General features: G+C 43.2%; 1 non-coding gene across 1 annotated transcript; it reads left to right on the top strand.

The window, feature by feature from the left end:
• Positions 1 to 5,782: 5,782 nt before the first annotated feature.
• Positions 5,783 to 5,872, top strand: trnar-ucu (transfer RNA arginine (anticodon UCU)). Its single transcript is given in 2 exon segments — positions 5,783 to 5,819; positions 5,837 to 5,872. It is a non-coding gene; the product is annotated as a tRNA-Arg (tRNA).
• Positions 5,873 to 6,000: the final 128 nt, after the last annotated feature.

Genomic DNA, 6,000 nt, shown 5'->3' with positions numbered 1-6,000 from the left:
CATATCTCATATGAAGACTTTTGTATCCTTTGAAAAGAACTAAATCTGGCATGTGTGACTGTGTCCTATAAATACTTATAAATAAATGAACACATTGTTAGGTGAATGCTGTGCCAAGGTCCTGCACAATTGTTTCTTATTTTAGTGACAAATAAATAGCAATTTAATACATTTATAACTATTTTACAAAGTTAGTGAGATAATGTTTACATCAATCCTGATGCTTTAAATCTCTCCCACATGGTGAGGTATACGGTTTATTTATTTAACAATGGTATCGGATCGGTACTGTGTATCGATCAATAAGTTTATGTATTGGTATCGATTATGTATGGTGTATCTGTAATTGTAACATATAGGAAACAGCATATGACAGCATTATTGTAAGGCATTTCTGGCAACTTCACTGGTTAATAGAATATGCCTACATTGATAAATAAATAAAGTTGCACCCTGATTGGTGAATGTTTAGCATGTCAAATGTATGCTTGAATGTGATTGGCTAATACCAACCACAATAATTGACATATCAAGTCCTCTGGTCAGACTATTATAGAACAGGCTAAAGATGCAGCATGTAAAATTGTAGGTTGACTGGATGAATGGTTTCTAAGAATTATGTACTATTGGCCTCGCTTTCTTGTGACAAATGTCCACCAAACTTGACATACCCCCTCAAAATAATGTGCTGAACAGATTTTGTTAAAATGGGCTTGTTCAAAGTCAAAGTGTTCAAAAGGTACAAGTTATTCCTTATAATTATTATTAATTATAAATATTGCAGGTATTTTGCTACCAGATGTGTGAGGATTGGCAAAAAAATTCTTGAAGTAGAAAGGATCAAGAAAACACCCCCCCCCCCCCAAAAAAAAAAAAAAGAATTTTGTGTGTAGGACACAGAAGCTACAGACCAGATGCTATTGAATAAAAACGCTTAATGCTTTGTTGTAACGCCACCATCAGGCCAGTGAATGTCATTTTTCTTGAAGCTGCTGTAACTTTGTTGTGTCCATATGCAATGTGTTTAATGCATATATTAAACACATTCGTATTTACGGATTTAGGACACTGGGGGGCACTAGTGGACTGTTTGAGGTAAGAGAAAGAAGAGAGGAAAGGAGGAGAAGAATAAACAAAATAGTAAGCTCTCTGTTCCATAATCGTGTGTGGTTAATGTCTGACTCTGAACGACAAGCAACACAACAAAGTGGCGACGAGAGAAGGAGTGAAGATACAGACATGGCTCTGCTCTCCTTGCAACCTCCTGCTGTGTTCCTGGACTGCCCAGGCAACCCGACAATTCCATTTGCTACTTGGAAAATGCTATTCGATAACTATCTGCTTGCTGTCGGGGGAGGCGAGTTTCCTGCCGAGAGGAAGAGAGCCTTGCTTATTCACTGCTTGGGAACGGAGGGTAACCGAATCTACAGCACCTTACCACTCGAAAAAGATGACTATGAGGGCTCAGTAAAGGCTTTGGAGAAGCACTTCAGTCCAAAACTAAACATTGTCGCAGAAAGATACCGCTTTAGGCAAAGAGCACAAGCTGTAGGTGAGTCAAGTGATCACTATGTCGCAGCATTGCGTGAACTGGTAAAAAAATGTCAGTTTGGAGCTATGGAGGATGAGATGCTTCGGGATCAAATTGTAGAGAAAACAAACAGTTCCCGCATCCGTGAAAGACTTTTAATGGAAGAAGGTTTGACACTGGATAAAACTCTGGATGTAGCCAGGCGTACTGAAGCCGCTATAGCTGTTAGCGATTTCTGTGACTGATACAAAGCCCGTTGCTGCTGTGCAAGTGCAAAAGAAGGCCCGTAACCCAAAAAAAAACCTGCTCGTAAAACTGATGGTGCGACGTCATGCTACTGGTGTGGTGCTGCTGAGCACAAAGCAAATGACAAGTCGTGCCCTGCAACAAACTCTAAATGCAAGTCATGTGGAAAATTGGGACACTTCTCAAGAGTATGCAAGTCCTCTCGAAAGCCAGTTAATGAAGTGACTGTGCCTGAAATGTGTGTTTTAAGTGTTGAAAATAATTTCACTGTTGATGCAATTAAACTAATGTGCCCTGTTACCATCACTCTACCAAATACTACTGCTGCATGTAATGTAAAATTGCTAGTTGATACAGGATCTGGCGTTTCTATACTACCTAATAGTATTTACAATGCTAATTTTAGCTCAGTTAAACTGCATAATCCAAAAGTGCAGCTTGTGACGTATTCTAAGGAAAAACTGAATGTGATAGGATGTCTTAGAGCTGATGTTACTCACAATGGTAGTACTGCCTCTACTGACTTTTACATAGTGAAGACAGGGACACCTGTACTGGGCATGGACCTGGTTACTGCTCTCCAGCTGCAGATTAAAGGAGGACAGTTACTAACACAGGCGTCGGAAATCTGTGCAACGCTCCACCAAGCCAAAGCTCCATCTACTCACTTTGAACATGATGGTGGGTCACCTGCCACGTTCGGATGTGCGAGAAACTTCGTGCACAAAGTGAAGCTCCGGCCTGATGTGAAGCCTGTACGACAGAACCTCCGACACTTACCTCTCTCAGTTCGCGATGCTGTCTCCGAGGAACTCAAGGACCTGGAAAAACACGGCATAATTGAGAAAATTGATGCGTCTGAATGGGTCTCTCCAATTGTGGTCACCAAAAAAGAGAACTGGTGGCATACGCATGTGTGTTGACCTGAGGGAACTTAACAAGGCTGTGATTAGGGATAGCCATCCATTGCCACTGATTGAGGACATTCTGTCAGAACTGCGTGGCGCCGTGATGTTCTCAACTCTGGATTTGAAATCTGCTTACCATCAACTGACGCTGCATGAAGAGAGTAGGGGGCTCACTGCTTTCATTACACATGAAGGACTGTACCGGTACTGCAGAGTCCCATATGGACTGTGTTCAGCCCCAGCAGCTTTCCAAAAGATGATGATGCAGATTCTCAGTGGCATGAAGGGGGTGCAATGCTACCTTGATGACGTCATTACATATGGATCGTCAGAGGCGGAGCATGACGCCAACCTGAGTGCGGTGTTGCGCAAAATCAATGATGCTGGACTGAAGCTCAATGTTAACAAATGCCAACTCCGGCAAACCACACTAAGCTTCCTTGGTCAAAAGATTGGACCAGAGGGTCTGCTGCCAGATGACTCTCACGTTGCTGCTATTCTGAATGCACCGTCCCCTTCCGATCCTGCAACCTTGCGCTCTTTCCTTGGCCTGAGTGCATGGTACAGCAAGTTTGTGCCAAATTACGCAACTGTCGTTGAGCCCATGAGAGCTCTTCTTTGAAAAGATTGTTCATTTCACTGGAACAAGACAGCTCAAGCAGCATTTAAGCAAGTCAAGCAGTTGATTGTGCATAGCACTGCACTGGTGATGTTTGACCCCAGTAAGTCAACCATTGTTTCAACAGATGCCTCAGACTATGGGGTAGGTGCAGTCTTGACTCAGATGGACAGTAACGGGGCAGAGCAGACTGTTGCTTTTGCATCTCGCAGTCTTTCTGAGGCAGAGAGGAAATACTCTATAGTCGAGAAGGAAGCGCTAGCTTGCGTCTGGGCTGCCGAGAAATGGCGGACATGGCTGTGGGGAAGGAGATTCCTGTTACGCACTGATCACCAAGCACTTACCACGCTGCTGACTACCAAAGGCAATAACTGTGCTGGTCTCAGCATTACCCGATGGTCTGCTCGTCTCCTAGAGTTTGACTACGACGTTGAATACAGAACAGGGTCCCTGAACCATGTTGCTGACTGCCTGTCGAGACTCCCACTGCCTGAAACTGACACTGCATACGCAGAAGAGATTGAGTCAGTGGCTGCCATACTCACTGACCTGAGTGCTGTGTCTGAGGAAGACTTCCGTTCAGAATGTAATGACTGTCCAGTGCTCACTAAACTCCGTGCACAGATACAGAGAGGCTGGCCATCACGGAAGTCTACACTCGATCTTAACATACAGCCATACTTTCCAATTCGCCATGAACTTGCTGTCATGAATGAATGCATAGTCAGAGGGTCTCACAGATTACTTGTGCCAGAGTCATTGCAGAAAAGACTCATTGTGCTAGCCCATGAAACCCACCAGGGTATTGTGCGTACCAAACAACGCCTTAGAGAGTTGTACTGGTGGCCCAAAATGGACTCTCAGATAGAAATATGCATTAAGAACTGCTCAACCTGCCAACAGAATGACAAGACAACTGTCACCCATGATGCTCCACTGCAACCAGTTCCCCTACCAGCTGCTGCTTGGGAAAAGGTGTCCGTAGACATCATAGGCCCATTTGAGAAAGCTCCTCCTGATTGTAGATTTGCCATATCACTGGTAGATTACTTTAGTAAATGGCCTGAAGTAGCGTTTGCTCACCGCGTTGACACAGCTACTATTATACAGTTCCTGACTGCCCTTTTCTCTCGAGAAGGAATCCCAAAGACGCTGATAAGTGACAATGGTCCTCAATTTCTCTCTGCTGAGTTTGCTGACTTTCTCAAAGAGAGTGGAATACAACACCTGAGATCTTCAGTGTACTACCCAAGAGCTAATGGAGAAGTTGAGAGATTCAACAGACGCGTTAAGGACTGCTTACAGACTGCATCCATTCAAGGAGAACCCTGGAAGTCATTCCTGAGAACTTACCTGAGGGACTACAGAGCAACTCCTCATTCAACCACTGGAGTATCCCCATCAGAACTGCTCCATGGCCAGCGAATGAGAACAAAGCTACAGGTGATCGATATGCCTGCCCCACTAACAGAGAAGAAAGCGATGCGAGAAAGAGTGGGGAGTAAACAACAGAAAATGAAAGCGTACACCGATCAGCAAAGACATGCCAAGTCTTCCAACTTCCGGCCTGGTGACAAAGTGAGGGTGAGGAAACCATGGAAAGTGAAGAAAGGAGAACTGAAGTTTTCTAAACCTAGAACTATCGTGACAAAGAAAGGACCGGATACATACTTGTTGGATGATGGAAGAACCTGGAACTCCTCACATCTGTCCGTACTTCCCAACTTGAGCACAGATGTGGATTCTGATAGGGCAATGGACTGTACTGATAAAGGGACTGACCAAATAACTAACTCTGACTCGGTTAGCCAGTCCAGACCTGTCAGAATTAGAAATGCACCTAGCTGGACTAAAGATTTTGTTATGGAATGATCATAAAATGTGATTTACAATATTCAGGTTTTAGTTAAAGCGTTACTGTTACATTAATAATACTGTCAGGTTCTTCTGAGTTACAAGAAGGTATTCTTTGTTCAAGAGGGAAGATGTTGTGTCCATATGCAATGTGTTTAATGCATATATTAAACAAATTCGTTGTTACGGATTTAGGACACTGGGGAGCACTAGTGGACTGTTTGAGGTAAGAGAAAGAAGAGAGGAAAGGAGGGGAAGAATAAACAAAATAGTAAGCTCTCTGTTCCATAATCGTGTGTGGTTAATGTCTGACTCTGAACGACAAGTCAACACAACAAGCGCCTGTCTAGTAAACAGGAGATCCTGGCTTGGAATCCCAGCGGTGCCTTTTCCTTTGGTAATCTTTAATCAGTAACTGCTACAATGAGTAAATCAACCCTTTTTTTATTGGTGTCAGACTATGACTAACAGTATGCAGAGCTTTGGTGTGTGCTTTGACTTGCAGATAATCATCAGACCACTGGGATTTACATATGCATAGTAAATTTATTATTTGCCTCAAATATTAGCAGCACTACTGTTATTTTATAGGAAGGTTGGCCAAGGAACCAACTTCTTCGCCTGGGCTCTGTGGCGCAATGGTTAGCGCATTGGACTTCTAGATAAATAACTGGAGCAATTCAAAGGTTGTGGGTTCGAGTCCCACCAGAGTTGAGAGTGTTTCCTCTTCTTTATAGCTCTGTCTACTACCTTTTTGTACTTTTATTTGCAAGATTTTCTCTAGTCTTTTTACCTAATTAATAGCAATTTCAAACTTTCAGAAATATTCTGTTTGATGTTGG

This window comes from Salminus brasiliensis, chromosome 4, assembly GCF_030463535.1.
Source record: "Salminus brasiliensis chromosome 4, fSalBra1.hap2, whole genome shotgun sequence".
NCBI lineage: Eukaryota > Metazoa > Chordata > Actinopteri > Characiformes > Bryconidae > Salminus > Salminus brasiliensis.
The sequence above is the reverse complement of the archived record's forward strand: the minus strand, read 5'-3'. Positions and strand labels throughout refer to the sequence as shown.